The 19,627-nt window shown below is 50.6% G+C and overlaps 1 long non-coding RNA gene across 1 annotated transcript; it reads right to left on the reverse strand.

Moving 5' to 3' along the window:
* Window positions 1–703: 703 nt before the first annotated feature.
* On the reverse strand, window positions 704–18,590 carry LOC117007241. Its single transcript, XR_004420099.1, has 3 exons — window positions 18,500–18,590; window positions 18,174–18,363; window positions 704–853 (listed from the first exon to the last, which is right to left on the reverse strand). It is a non-coding gene; the product is annotated as an uncharacterized LOC117007241 (long non-coding RNA).
* Between the last annotated feature and the right edge of the window lie 1,037 nt (window positions 18,591–19,627).

A 19,627-nucleotide genomic window follows, 5' to 3' on the forward strand; every position in this document is an offset into this window, starting at 1 on the left:
CAGTGTTCGCTATCACAGCTCCTCTGGCTGCCTGCCCGGGGATTTATCCCAGCGCAGGGGCCGAGCTCGGTGCTGGCTGCGATTGCAGGATTGAACAGGGGGTTTGTCCTGGGTCTGTTCCCAGCACAGCCAGGCTCACCAAACCCCTCTGAGCACACCCTGCCACCTCCCAGACTCACCAGAAATCATTGTTTGGCCAGGAGGGAAATGCTTGGGGATGGAGCAGGGGGGTTGCAGAAGGAGGGGAGGCGGCTCTGGAGGAGCTGCTGCTGCTCTGGGGGGGTTGGAGCTGTGAAAAGGAACAAAAAGGACTGGAAAGGGGGAAAAAGCTTTGGGTTTGTTTGCAACAAAACGGACTGGAAAGGGGAAAAAAAAGCTCTGGGTTTGTTTGCAGGAGTTAAAGCAAACAGAGCCAAAACCAACAAACCCAAACCCACTCCAACAGGGAGGAAAAATCTGTGTTTGGGGTGAAGGAGCAGAGCAGAAAAGGAGCCTGAAGTAAGTACAGGGACACTTTGGGTTACAACATACATTGAATTTCATGATAAAAAAATGAAGTTTTAATTGAAAGAGCAGCACTGCTAAAAGCACACTGGTCCTCACTGAGAAGGATTTCCCTCCAAAGAGATGGCCAGTGAATTTTGAACCATTTTTGAGTCTGTCTGGCTTTTCTGATAGAACTAGCAGGAAATATTGTGGCATGTCTAATTTTGTTTTTCACTGGAGACTTAATTTTTTCCTTCAAACTCATTTCTTTAGCACAGCCTCCCCATCTCAGTTCATTTTTTCGCAGTGCACATCTCCATCTCCCATCACCCAGCGCTCACCATTTAGCGAACCAACACGGCAATTTCTGCAAATCAGAAAGCAAAGCCATTAACATTTGAAGTGGAAATGTTGAGTTTCTGATCATTAAATAGCTTGGAAATGTAGGAAGAAATAACCTCCCTCTCCTTTAGTCCAAAGCTCCAAATGAGCCCTGCGATGAAGGGATGAGTGTGGGTGCTTCTCCCACTGCTCTGACCTCTGCCAGGGAGACTTTTCCCCCAGGCTGGGCTGATTTTTAATAATCCCAGCAGCCACTCCAGATGTGCCATGAACGACACAGAACTGCCAGAGCAGCTGTGGCTGCCCCAGCCCTGCAGGTGCCCCTGGTGGAAATGTCCCTGCCATGGCAGGGATGGAATTTGGGGATCTTTAATCCACTCCCCACCCAAACCCTCCCAGGATTTGGTGTTTCCCTGAGCCTGCAGCACCTGCCCCTGTTTGGGACATTTGGGTGCTGAACGTGGGACTTGGGGCTGTGGCTGCAGCACATTTTTGGTTCCAAGCTCAAAAACTTCAGCTACATATTTTAATGTGTGTGATTTAGGGAAATATGGTCCATTCCATCTGCTTTGCATTAATTTGAATGACTGATTAAAAATACAGGTTGAGATACTACAGCTGCTAATAATTTCTCCACATGGCTGGCTCCTAACGGATCGAGGGAAAATTGGGAATAAGGATTTTTATCAATTTCCACAGGCAAGCTTTGCCATAATCTTTTCATTTCATCGAGAAACCTGCTTGTTTGTAGACATTTTATTTGTTTAACAACTTCCCTCTTTTTCTTAATCTTTTCAGTAATTATTTCATATCCTATAAATATTTAAACTATTTTAATTCTTCATAAGAATGATTCTATTTCACTTTATCCCTTTCCCAGCTCAGCTTGGTGTCCCTCCCTGGTATTGCCCACAAGCCTCAAAATTAGGAATCATCTTCTCTGGCTTCCCCCAGTGCATTGTTTGTCCTTCACCTGCTTTTATGGACTCGTTTGGCCCTTGACTTCCTGGCTTTGTGGCCTGAATGGAACAATTTTGTGTTTTGTAATCCCTCAGCTCATCCTGCAGCACGATTTTAACTTCCTTCAGGTTCTGTATCCAAGAAAATAAGCAGAATATTGAGTAGGGAAAGAGATGTTTCATTAACACCAGCACTGACATCACAAATATATCTTCTAATTGCTCCTCTAAAGGTGGAATCAATATCTGGGCTGAGACATTTCTGAAAAATTCCAGACGCCGTTTTTATTGGAGATGAATGTCGCCGAGGATTGGAGAGCTTCTGTGTGCATGAGTGATCTGCCCAATTTGCTGCACATTACTCATAAATCTGGGAAGGAAAAAATAGTTGTGTTGAGCTCCTCTCTTACAAAAACACGGGCATTAGATCAGTGGGAGAAGCAAACACAAGGGATGAAAGCCATCAGAGCTGCCCTGGCTTCTGCTGGTTCTGTTCTGTGAATATTTCCACTTTTCCAGCTCAGAGAATGGATCTGCTCTGACCTCACCCTGTTCTGACCCTGACCCTGTTCCTGACCCTGACCCTGACCCTGATCTGACTCTGACCCTGTTCCTGTTCCTGACCCTGACCCTGTTCTGACCCTGTTCTGACCCTGACCCTGACCCTGACCCTGTTCCTGACCCTGTTCTGACCCTGACCTCACCCTGACCCTGTTCCTGACCCTGCTCCTTTTCCTGACCCTGTCCTGACCCTGTTCCTTTTCCTGACCCTGACCCTGTTCTGACCCTATTCTGACCCTGACCCTGACCCTGTCCTGACCCTGACCCTGTTCCTATTCCTGACCCTGTTCCTGACCCTGTTCTGACCCTGACCCTGTTCCTGTTCCTGACCCTGACCCTGTTCTGACCCTGTTCCTTTTCCTGACCCTGTCCCTGACCCTGTTCTGACCCTGTTCCTGTTCCTGACCCTGTCCCTGTCCTGACCCTGTTCCTTTTCCTTTTCCTGACCCTGTTCCTATTCCTGACCCTGTTCCTGACCATGTTTTGACCCTGTTCTGACCCCGACCCTGTTCCTGTTCTGACCCTGACCATGGGCAGGTGTTCCCAGTGCCCTGTCCCTGTGCTGATGTGAAATGTGAAATGTGAAATGTGAAATGTGGAATCCTCATGTGGGTGTTTCCTCTCGTGGGCAGCCAAAGCCAGGGCAGACCTTTGCCCTCCCTTGGACCAGAGCTGCCAAATTCAATTCCCTGCACTGACACGGACACAGCTCCCAATCAATCCCTCAATCCCTGCCCATTCTGGGATTAAAAACGTGTGTCCCCTAATTAAGGTAACAAGGAGTTATTAATTGGCACAGGGTCCCCCTCTGGGTGTGCTCATCAGTGTCACTGAAGGAGCACAAAGGAAGGGCAGAGGGTCCTGCCAGAACCTGGGGGTGGAGGGCAGGGGGAGCTGGGGCAGGGCTGGGCTAAAATGGGGATTTTGGAGGGGCTACCTTGCCAAAACCTGGATTTGAATCCCCCAGGGAGGTGAAAGAGTTAAGGACTGGGCCCCCATTGTCCCAGCTTTAATTTTAGATAAAAAGAGCACGGCAGAGGCAGGAGCAGCTCGTGCTCTGAGCACTTGGCTTTTGCTGTGGGAAAGGTTAAGTTTTGTTTTATCATCACTTGTGTTCGAGGCAGACTCAAAGATTTCTGTGGAGATCAAACCCCTGTCATGGTAACATCTCTGCTCACACCTGGGACTGACACTGCAGTGCTGAGCAGGGGAGCTGGGAGAGGCTTCTCCTCATCACTGTTTTCCTGGCAAGGACTGGCCTTGTCACCAGAGCTTGTCACCCAACCCTGCACTAAATTAGACTTTTTTTTTTCTTTTTTTTTTCCTTTTTTTTTTGACATAAATAAAGCTTTTGAACATGACAAGTTTGAAATATTCACAGTCTCCCTGGCTGGGGTTTCCAGAGTCCTGCTAGAAATGTTGAGGATAACAGGGAGGGTGCAGGGGAGTGGAGCAGGGGGCTGTGGATGTGTCAGAGTGGCCAAAACTGGGGCAGAAAGGGGCAGCAGAGCCCTGGGTGAGCTGTGGGGTCTGGGCAGGACAGGATGAAGCCAGGCACACTCATTTTCCACATTTCCTTCCCTGCAGAGCCCCTGTCCCCATCCCAGAGGGACACAAAGGGCTCATGGAGCTGTTTGGCTGCAGATGGAGGAATCCCAGCCCTGGCACAGCCCTGCCTCCATCTGCAGCCTCACCACTGATATTTTCTCATTTTCCAGGCTGGGCTGGCCCAGCAGAGCTGCCTGTGCAAGCCAGGCTTTGCTGGGTGCTCAGCACAGCTGATCTGTCTCTCCTTCCATCCCATTCCCATCCCAGCACAAACACCAGACAGATTGCAGCCCTGCAGACTGGCAGGTGCTGTTTTGACCACACTGCCTTTTATTGAGAGATAATAAAAGATGCTCTTCCAAGAGCCTGCCCTGCGCTGGGTAAAGCCCAAGTGACACACTCAGCGTGAGGCAGGGCTGGGGAATCTCCAGCAGCTCCATCCCTGTCCTCTGACAAACTGCACAGGGGACAGGGAGATGGAGCAGCATGAAAGCTCCCTGCTTTTATCAGCTCTTGTGTCTGCTGCTTCAGGCTGGAGCCTTCCTGAGAAAATCTCTCGCTTTGATGTCAGATGCAATCACTGATTTCCTTCCATGCACAAACTTCAGGAATCAGAGCTGGCTGTGCTCTCAGATCTGGGACCACAGGGGTGAATTCTGAGCAGAATCCTGATCCTGAGCTCCTGAGAGGGGCTGCATCTCATTCTGAATATACAGAATATTGCAAACATCACAGGGTGGGAGCTGCTCTGATCCTGGGTTACTGCAGGGCCCTGGGAAAGGCTCAGCTGGGCCACCCAAGGCTCGTTATTTGTCACCAATTCCTCCAGAACGCTTGGATTCCAGGCTGAGCTGGGGTTTCAGGTGGGTTTAATCTCCTCAGGGATGGGAAATCCAGGTGGGTTTGTGGCTCATCCAAACTCCAGCCCTGAGAGCTGCTCTGAGCCCACTGCTGGGAACGCAGCTCAGACCCTGCTGGAGTGACAGATCTGTCATCAAATCTCTCTCCTGTCTGGGCTGATAAGGATGCCACTCCATGGCTCACTCGAGGAGAGGTGTCTCAGACAGCAAGAGCTCATATTTCTGCTCACTGAGGTGTTGCTGACACGATTTAGCATGTGGTACCCAGCCCATCTGGGATTCAGCGCCGGCTGCATCCGCATCATCGAGTGAATCCTGTTTTACAATTCCCCTGAACATTCTCTAAATGATGGCATCTGAAAACAAGCAGCACGGTTTATGTGGTGGAGTTGTGCTGCTGAAATTAATTCTTAGCTCCATAATCCAGGGTATCAGTCAGACACACAGGAGCAGAGGGGCTGCAGGGACCTGGTGCCTCATCCCTGAAACGCCTCAGTGCAGGGGAATCCAGTCCATGGTCCTGAAAAAAGCCATGAGAATTGAGTCAGAATTTGGGGGGTGTTGGTTTTCCCAGAGAATATTTATTTGTAAAAAAATCAAGGCTTTTCTTGCAGTTATGGTGAAACAGATCCCTGCTGGAATTCCTGATTTTCCCACCCGGGCTGGCAGCACCAATCTCTGCCTCGTTATCTCCTCTCCAGTGCTGCCACTTCCTTGGCAGGTGACTTGGCCTGGAAAGCAGCTGCACACCCAGGTGGAGGCCTGCAGCACTTCAGATTTGTCAGTTGATTTAGACCTTCCTGCATTTCAATAATTCAGAGGCAAAGGGCGCTGCAGGCAGCAGAGCAGCAGCAGCTGGGCAGCGATCGCTCATCTCAGTCAATAAATGATAAATGATGGAGGAGTTGGGCCTGTGGTCCAGGTGTGTAAATCCCCTCTAAAGCATCCCTGGAGTGATGGCTGAGCTTCAGCTCTGCTCTGGGACACACGAGGAGCTCAGGTGAAACTTCCATGCTGATAAATGGGGAAAGGAGGATAACTGGGGAAAAGGAGGGTAACTGGAAAAAGCAGGATAGGGAAAAGGAGGATAACTGGGGAAATACAGGATAGCTGGGGGAAAAGGAGGATAACTGGGGAAATACAGGATAGCTGGGGAAATACAGGATAACTGGGGAAAGCAGGATGGCTGGGAAAAAGGAGAATAACTCTGCCCTTCCTGCCCTGTGCAGAGCAGCTCCAGGCAGCTTTGTCTGTGCAAAGACTTTGAATTTCTCTGTCCTGGAATCAGGGAGGGGTTTGGGTTGGAAGGCAGCTTAAAAATCATCCCACTCCATTATCCCATCCCAAATTCCATCCCAAATCCCATCCCATTATCTCATCCCAAATCCCATCCCAAATCCCATCCCATTATCCCATCCCAGGTTGCTCCAGCCTGGCTTTGGGCACTCCCAGCTGCTCTGGACAGGAACTTTTGCTGCCCTGAAGTTCTGTGGCACCTCCTGTCCGGGCTGTCCCCGTCCCTGGGAGGGGAGGGATTTGCTGTGGGGTCAAACCCTGCTGCTCTGAGCATCTCCTCCCACCTAGGGTGGGGAAGAGCCACATTTAAACCTGATTTTATTCTTCATTTCTCCTGCTTAGCACCTGTTGCAGCTGATTCATGAAGTAGCTGCAGGTCCTGATGAAATAAATTAGGATGATGAACACAGAGCTGCACTCAACATCACAGGCCAGGCTTAATTCCTAAGCTGCCCTCATTTTTCCCTGTGAAGGATTCAGTTTGACTTTCAAGAGTGTTGCACACAGAAGAAATGAAAGAATTAATCCCTCAAGCAAGGAAAAAAATGGCAAATTTGCTCCTATTTGAAACGTCTCAGGTCTCATTTCTTAAACTCTGGATAATGTGGTCAGAGCATCCTCCCAGTGATCCTGTGGGTAAACACCAGGATTGGATTTCGTGATCAGGGTGCTTTAATTAATTGCTTTTCATATTCAATTTGCCTGTGGATACAGAGCTGAGTGTCGTCCCCTGCACCCCCAGGAAATGCAGATTTAGGGATTTCTCAGCACCAGCAGCCACTCCTGGAACTTTTCTGAGATAACTGAACAAACCTTGCCACTGTTCCTGTGTCACACCCTGACATCCCCTAATGACTCCAGCCCTTTGTGAGCAGCAATGCCTCTGCCTTTATGTATTTACACAGATCTGCACCCAGCCTGGAATCAAATCTCATTTCCTGCCTGCTCAAACCATCTATAAAGGTAAATGCAGGTGCTGGGGTTTTTTTTTTTTCTCTTATTCCCTTTCATAGTCATGATGCATTTCATGATTTCTTTGCTTTACAGCATCCTTTCAAATGACACATTTTATCAGTTCTCTGGGGAGTATTGATGTTTTGCCCTTTTAAACATGTCATTTGATTTTTTTGATGTTCCTCTCTTATTCTCCATCTGTTTTCTTGTAATGCTTTCATTTGGTGGCAATTTTTCATTGAGTCCCCAAAGGTTTTTTTTTTTCCAGGAGTTGCCTTGAGCTTCATTTTTTCCCCCTTGTATTTGGAAATGTTTGACATGTGCCCCAGTTCCTCCCGTGGGAGTGGGGCTGCTCCTGCTCTCCCCAGTCTGATTTAGGGATTTCAGCATGCACAGCACATTTCCCTGCCTTCAGCATCCCTGGGGATTCAATCAGAGCACAATTTCTAAAAGCAAACGAGGAGAAAAACCCACGGTGATGTTTTAGGTTGTGGACAGGGTTTGTGTGGCTTTGGAGGGGGTTCCAAAAAAACCAAAATAAAGGGAATCCTGGCTTGTCAGAGCTCTGCTTTTCCTGTTCCTTTCCCAACAGCAGTGCTCATTTCCAATGGGGATTGTCCTTTGGAAATATTTTCAGCAGTTTCTCTGAGCTGGGGAGTGTTTTTTGAGGGGAAGGGCAGCTCTGGAGGAGGATCCCATGGGTTTGGGGGTTCTGCACCAGTTCTGGACTGGGGAGGTGCTGGGAATTCCTGACCTGGCTGAAACACAAAAAATTCAGCTCCTTTAATTCCCATTTTTAGCAAATTTAGTCAAATCTGATTATTTTAAATTCCCTTATCACTGCTCTTTCTGCCCCATTTTTCAGCTGAACACCACAGACCCCTCTGGAAATGCCAGAAATCCACGGAAAAGTCTCCATGAGTGTGAATTCCTCATTTTTGGGCCATCATGGCCCAGCGAGTTTAACAGGTTGGAGCAGAATTTTATTCCTGGACTCGTGAACACAGCTTCCAACTGTTTGCTACTAAACAACTCCTCTGGAAATAAATCCCAAATTATGCTCAGTGTCTGAGCATGGGAGCTGGGTGGGAATGAGATATTTCCCAGCCTGAGCTGGCATTTCCCAGTAGTAAAGGATATTCAGATCAGGCCAATCCATGAGCCTGGCATTATCTGGGAGGGCGTTTGCAGGTCGGCTCTGTCCAGGACTGGGGGTTCAGGGGCTGTTCAGCTGCATTAGCACAGCAGATGGAGCATTACCCAGCCTGGATGGCAGCAGAGCACGAGCTCACCTCCAGACTCAGCAGATGTCAATTTAAATTAACGAGCAGAGGCAACACGCCATGGTTTGATTTTCCTTGTAACCTGTCTCCATTACAAAACATCTGCATGCATTATACCCCATTCCAGATGTTTAAAATTAATGCTGTAGCAAACAGCTCCCGGTTTTGCCTTTCGCTGATAATTTTTTTTTTTTGTCAGCACAGAAATGAGGGCTGATAAAAACAGAGCTGGAGATGGGCTGGCTGTGTCTGGGAGTCTATTACAGCATCAGCTGCTGCACAGGCTGCTAAAAGCAGCAATAAGACAAGACTGCTTGTCACATATTTATGAGCTCATGAACCCTCCTGTCCCTTTTGTTATCCCTTCCCCCGGCAGAGACTGAACCTTGAATTAATGCAGCAAGGATGGGGCTCTGCTCCCTGCTCCATCCGTCCTGGCAGTGTGGAAATGTCACCCTGGGGAGGGGGACACGGGGCTGGCGTTGTCACAGCTCCCCAGGAAATGATGGAGCAGTAATGAGCGCCAGATAAGCTCCTTTAATCTTAATGTCCTTTATATTTTTCTTTATCTTCGCCGCGATCTACAGACGGATTTCCTGAGGGTGCAACCCTAAATCTTGTGCCCACAATCAGCTGTAAATCCTAAAGCTGGAGAGCCTCTGGTTGGCCTCAAAGAGCCTTCCATGGGAATAGGCAGGGCCTGAGGAATGGCTGGGAGTGATTCCAGGAGTAACTGCAGGCACTGAGCTGGAGATGTTTTGTGGCACCTTCCATTCCCCCTTCCCCAAAGCTTCTCCTGACTCCTGCTCTCTGTTCATGAGGAAGAGCTCCCCAGAGGATGAAGGGCACCCAGGGCAGTGGGGGGAAGGATTTGGATGCTCACAGGGAATCCCACAAGGGTTTGGGTTGGAAGGACATTAAATCCCCTCCAGTCCCCTCCCAGATGTGTTCACACTCCCATCACACACAGCTCTGTGCACATTTGGTTTGTGGGGTTGGAACTGGGTGAGCTCCAAGGTCCCTCCCAATTCCCAATCCCAATCCCAATTCCCTGTTCCATGTTCTGTGCAGCTGCACACCTCTGGATGTGTCCAGGAGCAGAAAGTCCCACCTCAAACACCCTGAGAACACAGAGCTGTAGGGCTCCAGCTGCTCTCTGGGTACCAATTTCCTTCTGGTCCAAATGAATTTGGCTTTTCCTGACCTAAGGGAGGGATGTGCTTTCCCCAGGGCAGCCTGGCAGAGCATCCTGGAGCAGGCCAGGAGAAGAAATATATCTGTGTTTAATTTAGTGTGACTTGATTGTTGACTGGATTGCAGGGCAGCAGCACACCCAGAAAATCCCATAAATCTTTTCCTTGCCATGTGGGGGAGAACAGGGATGGACATGGGAGTACATTAATGTTCCTTCTCCTTGGGAATCAATAGGAATCTGGATTTTATAAATGGCTCTGCTAAACACAAGAGAAAATTCAGAGAGTGGAGACAGAAGAGGCAGAGAATGAAAAGGCAGCTAATTCCTCTCAAACACTGATGGTTATCAGCAGCCTTGGGAAGCACAGCCAGGGCAGGAGCTCCTGAGTTCATTCCCAGCTGGGTGATGGCACTGAGAGTCAGGGACAGCCCTGGCACCCCAGCACAAACCTGCTCCTTGTTCAGCCCCTGGAAACGGCTCTGGGCATCCTCAGGGGCTGCAGGGAGAGCTGGATCAGCTCTGGGTGTTAATCAGCAATTAAATGTGGCATAAATGGACAACAGGAAAAGGATTGCAAGGTGGAAAACCCAAAACAACCCAAACATTTGGGAGAAGAGGACGGGGGTTGGTTCACTGGTGGTTTTGGTGGGACTAAGATTTAGTGAGATTTGGAAAGTGGAGGTGAATTTTAGGGTTGAATGAAGCTGACAGGGAAGTGGGAAAACTCAGATTTATGGAAGAGAGTGATGGTGAAAAAGGAGCAGGAGAATGAAAGGTGAAAGGAGGGAAATGGCAAGTTGAAACAAAAATCAAATCAGGCAAAAGATCAAGCTCAGAGCGAAGTGGGAACCATCAGCAATGACATTTCCTGCTGGAGCTGGGCCTGGGAGGGATCCTTCACTTCTGACACTCCAAACTCAATCCTGCCTTCCCTCCAGCCCTGAAGGGATTTTCCTCCTCCGTGTGTTCAATCTTCCCTCAGCAAAGTCTGGTGTGAGCTTTGGAGCCACAAAGCCGGACCTGGCTGAGCTCTGAGCCTGGCTTTAGCAGGAGCAGCTCCTCAGACCTGCCAGAGCTGAATGCACACCTGAGCCAGGTGTGGGGGCTCAGCCCGACCTTCCAGCTGCTCCAGGCTCTGTGTCTCAGCAGTACAGTAAAGATGATTTTGTCTCCAGCACCATGGGGAATTTTGTTGGGCTCAGTTCTGCTGTGGCTCTGCAGCAGCCCACAGCACGTGGGTGAGGATGGATGGCTGCAGTCAGGATTTCCTGCACATTTTCTCCCATTTGCAGTCCTGGTTAGTCACAAAGGCCAGGGGGGTCAGGGAAAATCCAAGATATTCTCCAAACCAGCAGTCTGTAAAGTTCTGTTCCCTCCATGCCCAGTTTGCTCAGCTGGGTCATCCAGCCTTGGAGCAGAATTCCTCAGGCAAGGGAAGGAATAAAGTTATTAATCCTTGGGGAAAACTGGCCAGCAGTGTGGAATGTGCATTCCTGGAGCAGTGCAGACCCTGCAGAGCTGCTGCTGAGGAGGAGCAGGGGGAGCAGAGTTTGGGGTTCCCTGGGATGGGAGCAGATTATCCGGGAGATGCCAGGAAATCTCCTCCTGGAGCAAGCCCGGTCTTTAATCATTATCCTGAAAGCACAAAGCAGCTCCAGACACACACCAGGCTCGCTGAAAGACTTGTCAAGACTGAAAGGGTAATTCACAAATTCACTAAAATTCCCTGCTCCACTGAGCAATGTGACAGCTCTGCCGACCGCAGTAACATTTCTATTCAAACTGGCTTTGGTGCTGCAGCTATAAATATCCCTGCAATATTTCCTGCTTCAGAACATAAAGACAGCTTTACAGTGCTGATAAAATAGAAATTACTTTCTCTCGGAGGTCTAGCTGGAATTTTAATGTCTGTTTTGCAATAAAGCAGCTCCTCCACAATTCGATTTGAGGGATAGAAAACAAATGCTCTAATTTAGTTACAGTAATGACTCCTCTTGGATTGCTGGCCACAGCTGAGTCTGGGCTGCTGGAGTTTGTCCTGGTGAGCACTCAGATGATTTTTATTGTAATATGAATCCTTTAAATGTATAGATACACCCACCCTGCTTAATTACAGCTAGGGAAGAACAAGGCCCTGGGAAGTAAAAGGTCATTAAAGTTTACAACCTCTGGCAGTGCTCCTGCAGAAATTGTCACAGCTCTGCTGGCCAGAGATGACCTGGATTAAAAGGGTTCTTCTACTGAAAAGAGAAATTGCAACTCCTGGGCTCATCAGGGCTGCCTTTAATTATCCATTAATGCCACGAAGGAGAAGGAAAGGATTCACTCAGAGTTTTGTTTTTATTTTATGGCTGCAGACAGCAGGGAAGAGACCTGGAGCTGGTCAATGGGGAAAGGGGTGGAAAATCATGGACAATCAGGATTGTTGAGCTGCTCTGTGGCAGAGGTGCAGGGGACAGAAGGGACACACCAGGCTGGACAAGCTGGGACAGTGCCCAAGTCCCTGCCATGGCACAGGATGGGCTCCAAGTCCCTGAGGTCCTGATTCCTGACCTCCCCTGAACTTCACCTTTGCTGTTCCTGCAGAAATCCCTGCAGAAATCCCTGCAGAAATCCCTGCAGAAATCCCTGCAGAAATCCCTGCCCTTCCTCCAGCATCGCTCCCAGTGCTCTGGGGAAGGTGGAGCAGCTGCAGACAGGGCAGAGCTTGGGGACAAGTGGCACAGGTGTGGCACTGTGCCACTGACTGACACCACTGAGAGCAGAAATTCTGTTTCTCCTTCTCTTCTCTGCTGGATTTATTTGTTTGTGGTTTAGTCTGAGCTCTCCTTGCGTGCCTGTGAAATGCCTAGCAAGCTTCCAGGGCTGCATAAATAAATAATAACTATTTAGAATCTTCTAAAAGATACATAAGTGTATTTCTTTTCATAGACCTAAAGCTAATGGAAACCTCGGAGTTTTTATTTCAATGACAAAGCAGCCCTGGAGCAGCTGTGTGGGACTCGAATGGAATCAGCTGCAAATGTTAGACACTATTTCCTTTCAAGAATTAGAATTTATAGTGCTTCAATGAATGCTGATTTATAGATATTTAAAAGAAAATAAATCCCTGTGGATATATTTTTTTATTTCAAAAGGGAATGTGTGATGATGTCTTCCTCTGTGTTAGGATGAGGCTCCAGCAGGCTGCTGGAAGTTCTGCTCTCACAGAGCAGGGAATGAGGAGATTTCACAGCAACCTGTTGGCTTCTGCTCCCAAAGAGTCACAGAGCCAGCAGGGAGTGCCTGGGGGAGAACAAATCAATCCTCACAATTCCATGCAAAAACCTTCCCTGAGCAGGGCTAGCACTGGTGGATGGGTTCTGCCCTGGAATGCTTTAAACCATCCAGACAAATGCTGGGCTCTGAAAGAAGCATTTTTCCTGGTGAAGGAATATCAAGAAGGATCTGGCAGAGTTGTTATTTCTGAAGGGAGAAGCTTTTATTCCAGAGGATAAATGATTCCTTTGGGGCAGCATTCCTGCTCTGCCCCTCTCCTGCTCTGCTCCCAGGGCAGCCAAACCCAGAGCTCCCAGCTGAGGGAAAATTTGGGCACCTGAACCTCCACTGGAAAAGGTTTCAAGGTGAGGAGGATGGCCAGGGAGGAGCATGAGACACAAATGCTGATGGGGAGCAGAAAAAGGCACCAAGAGCTGATTCGGTTTTTCGAGGTGATCCCAAAAGGATGCCAGGACCTGTCCTGCTAAATCCAAACGTGCCCAAGAGTCACAGCCACAGAAAGGGGGATAAATACAGAATATTGGGGTTTAAATTCTGTCCTGCTCGTGCCAAGAGGCGTCACTCCATCGTGGGAAGGTCAGGGTCCTGTGAGCAGCCAGGGACAGGAGGGAATTCTGTATGGACAGGAGGGAATTCTGCATGGACAGGAATAAATCCTGCATGGACAGGAGGGAATCCTGCATGGACAGGAGGGAATTCTGCATGGACAGAAATGAATCCTAAATGGACAGGAGGGAATCCTGAATGGACAGGAGGGAATCTGCATGGACAGGAATAAATCCTGAATGGACAGAAATGAATCCTAAATGGACAGAAATGAATCCTGCATGGACAGAGGGAATCCTGCATGGACAGGAGGGAATTCTGCATGGACAGGAGGGAATTCTGATGGACAGAAATGAATCCTGATGGACAGGAGGGAATCCTGCATGGACAGAAATGAATCCTACATGGACAGAAATGAATCCTGCATGGACAGCAGGGAATCCTGCATGGACAGGAATGAATCCTGAATGGACAGGAATGAATCCTGCATGGACAGGAATGAATCCTGAATGGACAGAAATGAATCCTGCATGGACAGGAATGAATCCTGCATGGACAGGAATGAATCCTGCATGGACAGGAGGGAATCCTGCATGGACAGGAATGAATCCTGCATGGTCAGGAGGGAATCCTGCATGGACAGGAATGAATCCTGCATGGACAGGAATGAATCCTGCATGGACAGAAGGGAATCCTGCTTTTCCTGCTTCTTTTCCCCTGCTTTTCCTGCCCCTCCTGTCCCAGGCTGTCTGGGACTGCATTTCCATGGCAGTTCCAGCCCACAGTGAAATCATCACAGCTCCCCCTGGCACTCAGAGCAATAACATGAACCATGATGGATCTCCCTTTACTCTTCCCCCACGAATTACTGCAGCTGAATTCCTTTGTAACACAGCACTAATTAATGGCTGCTCTTATCAAAGGTGCCCACTTGTCCCTTCCATCTGCTCTGGCTCTGCAGGAATTGCACCTGGGGGTGCTGCAGGAATTGCACCTGGGGGTGCTGCAGGAGCTGCCACTGCTGCCAGGGAACCTCCACTGGGTGGGAGAATTGCAGTTTTGGTTCTGATGCCAGGCTTGTACCAAAATAATACCATTTTCCAAACTTAGCAGTAAAATGAGGTTTTCCAAGGAGCTGAGACCATTTTCAATAATGATTCTGTGCTGAATTTCCTCTTTAATTCTCCAGAACCTTCCAAGCTCAGCTTGGTGCCCTCCCGACAGTCCCTGGGTTACAGAGTGGGGTTGAAAAGCCCCAAACCCTGAGCTGTGGCTGAAATGAAGCCCAGGGGGCAGCCCCAGCCATTTCCCAGGCTCACTCTGGAGGTTGTGAGCCCCCAAAAGGCAGCAGAGCTCACCTGAGCCCCGGCTGCAGGGATCTCCCAGGTGAGGCAGCTCCCAGAGCACACCTGAGCCATCCCTGCCCTGTCCCCTGAAGTCCCCAAGGCCAAGCAGGGCTGGCTCCAGTTTTCCCCTGCAGCTCTGAGGGATGCAGGAGGCTCCTCTCAGGATGCTGCCGCAGCTTCATTTGCAGATTTAATTAATCCCTGCTCCTCGGAGCCGTCCTGCCACAAGATGTCATCCTTCCGACAGCTCTGCCTGGGCCGGGCTCGCTCGGTGGCCACTGGCAGCCCCTCGGTGGCCACTGCAGCTCATTCCCAAACTCCAGAGCTCGGGGCAGACTTTCCTCCGTGAGAAGCAAACAGCAGCAAGAGTTAAAGCATGCCAACCACTCTAATAAGCATAATTTAAACCTGTGGTTTTCTTTTTCTGGCAGCTTCGTATTCGGTGTTTTATATCCCAATTTTCCACCTTTTAGTCTTGCTTCTTCCTCTTTCTGCTCAGAGCCCTGTCACAAATGGGAGGGCAATTACCAGGCGAGCATGTAGTTCTTTAATTGAAACACTTATAGGTGTACACTTAAAAACTATAAAGACTTTTATGGAACGGCAGTGCCTTAATGGGCTGCTGTGTGTGTACATTGTAATGTAATTCTGTGCCCTGTGAGCATTGCTGGGGGAAGCTGCTAATTTATGGTTCCCAGGAGCAATAAAGCAATAACAGTAATCGAGAGGTGCAATATTCCCTGCTCGGGGGGCATTTATGGGTGTGTATTAAAACTATAAATACATCAACACTGCGAACTGATCATGGGGAATGAAGGATAAGCTCTGCTCCCTTTCACACGGGGGCGTTCCAGCAGCCTGAGGAGCTCAGGGGAACCAGTGCTCAGCAGGACTGGGGACAGTGGAGTGACCAGGTGTCCCCTCACTGTCCCCAGGTGTCCCCGGGTGTCCCCAGGTGTCTCCAGGTGACCCCTCACTATCCCCAGGTGTCCCCAGGTGACTCTTCAGTGTCCCCAGGTGACTCCTCACTGTCCCCAGGTGTCCCCAGGTGTCCCCAGGTGTCCCCAGGTGACCCCAGGTGTCTCCTCACTGTCCCCAGGTGTCCCCTCACTGTCCCCAGGTGACTCTTCACTATCCCCAGGTGTCCCCAGGTGTCCCCCAGGTGTCCCCAGGTGTCACCAGGTGACCCCTCACTATCCCCAGGTGTCCCCAGGTGACTTCTCACTGTCCCCAGGTGTCCCCAGGTGTCCCCAGGTATCTCCAGGTCACTCCAGGTGACTCCTCACTGTCCCCAGGTGTCCCCTCAATGTCCCCAGGTGTCCCCAAGTGACCCCTCAATGTTCCCAGGTGTCCCCAGGTGTCCCCAGGTGACTCTTCACTGTCCCCAGGTGTCCCCAGGTGACCCCTCACTGTCCCCACGTGACCCCTCACTATCCCCAGATGTCCCCAGGTGATCCCTCACTATCCCCAGATGTCCCCAGGTGTCCCCAGGTGTCCCCTCACTGTCCCCAGGTGTCCCCAGGTGTCTCCAGGTGACTTCTCACTATCCCCAGGTGACCCCTCACTGTCCCCAGGTGTCCCCAGATGTCCCCAGGTGATCCCTCACTATCCCCAGATGTCCCCAGGTGACCCCTCACTGTCCCCAGGTGTCCCCAGGTGTCCCCAGGTGACTCCTCACTGTGCCCAGATGCCCCCAGGTGTCCCCAGGTGTCCCCTCACTGTCCCCAGGTGTCCCCAGAGCCCCTTTCCCCTCAGCAGCTGACATCCAGAGCCATTCCTGCCACACTGGCTACAAACACTTCATTTTAAGCAAGCTGGAGCGAGCAGGGTGACAGGGAGGGATAATTACCTTGTCTGAGCAGCGCTCGGGGCAGGCACGGTGACATTTCAGAAATCCCAACGCCTTTGTTGTGTTGTGATTGGGAAAAGAATGGAGGGCAGAGCCCCTGACATTCCCGACTGCCAGCAGCTCCTCGGGAGGGCTGGCACAGCCTCTGCTCCAGAAATGAGCTGGAAATGTTCTGCTCTGGGAGCCTGGGGCAGCAGCTGCAACTGGGAATGAACTGGGAGCCAACTGGTTTTGGTTTGGAACCTGCACAAGTTCCTCTGAATTTTCCTTTCCTCTGAATTTTCTTTTCCTCTGAATTTTCCTTCCCTCTGAATTTTCTTTCCCTCTGGATTTTCTGCTCTTCCCTGTGTTCATGTGAAGTCTCATTGCTGAGCTCCCCTCACTGTTTGCCCTGCTGTGCCCTGGGGCTGTTCCAGGGTTCCAGGTGTGTCAGAGCAGAGGTTTGTGCTCATGGAATGTTCCAGGTGTGTCAGGGCCTGGCAGGACAGAGCTTTGTGCTGGTGGAATGTTCCAGGGTTCCAGGTGTGTCAGAGCAGAGCTTTGTGCTGGTGGAATGTTCCAGGTGTGTCAGGGCCTGGCAGGACAGAGCTTTGTGCTGGTGGAATGTTCCAGAATTCCAGGTGTAACTCCCAACTCCCTGCACCTCTGCCATGGGACACCTTGCACCACCCCACATCATCCAACCTCGTCTCTGTCTCATCCTTGTAAAACAAAGTTAAAATGAAGCTTTTATTTCAAGTAAAGGTTGTGTGAGTACAGAGTGAATATTTTAAATATTCAGGCAGAGCTTTGAGACCTTCTAGAAGGAAGCTGTTTGGGGGCAGAGCTGTGCTGTCAGCAGTTCCTTCCTTTGCTGGTGAGGGCTGCACGTTCTGCTCCCCAGCTCTGCTGAGGCTGCCCCAGGAACCAGAGCTCAGCTGGAATTTATGAGCCCAGGAAGGTCCAGGGGAGAGACTCCACTTTAATAAATAAACAAACAGCAAACCTGCATCCTTCCCTGGGAGCTCCTTGCCCTGCTGCTGTTTTCCCACTCCCTGTGGAATTGGAATTCCCTGAGGAATTCCTCCAGGAGCTGCTCCTCCCCTCCCTGGATAGGCTGTGACAGAAAACCCTCCCAGGCCAAGCCCAGCTCAGCCAGACCCAGCTCAGCCAGAGCCAGCCCAGCCAGACCCAGCTCAGCAGAGCCAGCTCAGCCAGACCCAGCTCAGCAGAGCCAGCCCAGCCAGACCCAGCCCAGCCAGACCAGACCCAGCTCAGCAGAGCCAGCTCAGCCAGACCCAGCTCAGCCAGACCCATCTGAGCAGACCCAGCCCAGCCAGACCCAGCCCAGCCAGACTCAGCTCAGCCAGACCCAGCCCAGCCAGACCCAGCCCAGCCAGACCCAGCCCAGCCAGACCCAGCTCAGCCAGCCCCAGCTCAGCAGAGCCAGCCCAGCCAGGCCCAGCTCAGCAGAGCCAGCTCAGCCAGACCCATCTGAGCAGAACCAGACCAGCTAGGCCAGACCCAGTTCAGCAGACCCAGCTCAGCCAGACCCATCTGAGCAGACCCAGCTCAGCCAGACCCAGCCCAGCCAGAGCCAGCCCAGCCAGACCCAGCTCAGCAGAACCAGCTGCTTGGCACGAGCCTTGCCAGCTCAGCAGCTCTGCCCTCCCTGCAGGGATCTGCTCACCTCATCTCCAGAGAGAGACAGGGAAGGAAGAATTCCATCTGTTCCAGGCAGAGCTGCAGAGCTGCACTGCAGATTCGGGGTTTTGGGAAGCACTTGGGAACGTTCATCCTCCTTTCATTGTTGTTCTCTCCTCACCAGGGGCTGGTTTCACTTCCTGGGGATGTGGGGTGAGGGTTTCCACAAATCCACCCTGGAAAATGTGTGAGGTCTGAGGGGAGACCTTCTGCTCCCAAAAACTCCCTGCCAGGAGGGGCTGGGTTCTGCAGCAGCTTTGAGGGAATCTTGGGGGGCATCACAGTGAGAAACAAATCCTAAATGCAGCTTACAAAGAGGGAATTTTGCAGGATTCCTTGCAGAAAAGGGTTTGGGCCAAATGCCTCCCATCCCTCTGCTGCTGGCTTTGGTTCTCGGGGTATAGTCAGACCTCAGACTGAATAGCAAGTGGTTCTGCTTTATTTGTTTTTATTGCTGCCAAAAGGGAAAAAAAAAAAGTCAGAGTAAACAGTGGGATGTTTGCAACCTCCTCACATTAGGCAGATTGAATAAACTGGCTCACAGTTGATTGTTTTCCTTCAGATCAGTCATTGCATTTGTATTTATTTGATTTTATGGATGTAGTTCTGGGACTTTTGTTGTGTCTTGGGTTTTTTTAGTTTTTTTATTTTTTTCCTTTTCAATTGTTACTTGTGGTGAGGGAAATGGGGACACAAACAGCTCCCACCTTCCCTCCCCATCCATGCAGGGACACAAACAGCTCCCACCTTCCCTCCCCATTGATTTGGGGACACAAAGAGCTCCCCCCTTCCCTCCCCATCAATTCAGGACACAAACAGCTCCCACCTTCCCTCCCCATCACTGTGGGGACACAAACAGCTCCCACCTTCCCTCCCCATCCACGCAGGATTTGCAGAATGTTGATTCCTGGCCAGCAGAACTGGGCGAGCTGTGGGGCTGAGGGATGCAGAGTCATTCCCACAAACATCACCAGCCTGATCCCCTCTCTCCTAAGCCCAGGAATTCCCTGCCTGAAGGGCAGGAGATGAGAATTCCCTCAATCTCCACCCATGGTAGAAGCAATCCCCTGGGAATTTTGGCTCTGTCTCACCCTGGGTCCCCCCAGACATCCCCACCCCGCTGATTTTCCCTCTGAGCTCTGGAATTCTGGAGGAGCTGCGGGCTGTGCCCTCTCCATCAGGGTCCCCGTGTCCCCTGCACTCACACCTTCTGTCCCTTCCTGTCCTTCCAGCACTGCTGCAGCTCTCAGAGCCCCTCGGGAAGGGGAAGTGGGGCAGCAGCACTCGTGTGGATTCCCGAATTTCCACAATCTGGCGTCTCTCAGGGACTCCAAAAAAATCCACGTTTTCCTCCCCACTTTTCTTAGAAGGCAAAAGGAGTTGGAGTGGTGTGGCAGTGCTGAGCAGGGGGAGGAGGAGGAGAAGGGAATGTGGGGGATT

This window comes from Catharus ustulatus, chromosome 25 (genome assembly GCF_009819885.2).
Source record: "Catharus ustulatus isolate bCatUst1 chromosome 25, bCatUst1.pri.v2, whole genome shotgun sequence".
NCBI lineage: Eukaryota > Metazoa > Chordata > Aves > Passeriformes > Turdidae > Catharus > Catharus ustulatus.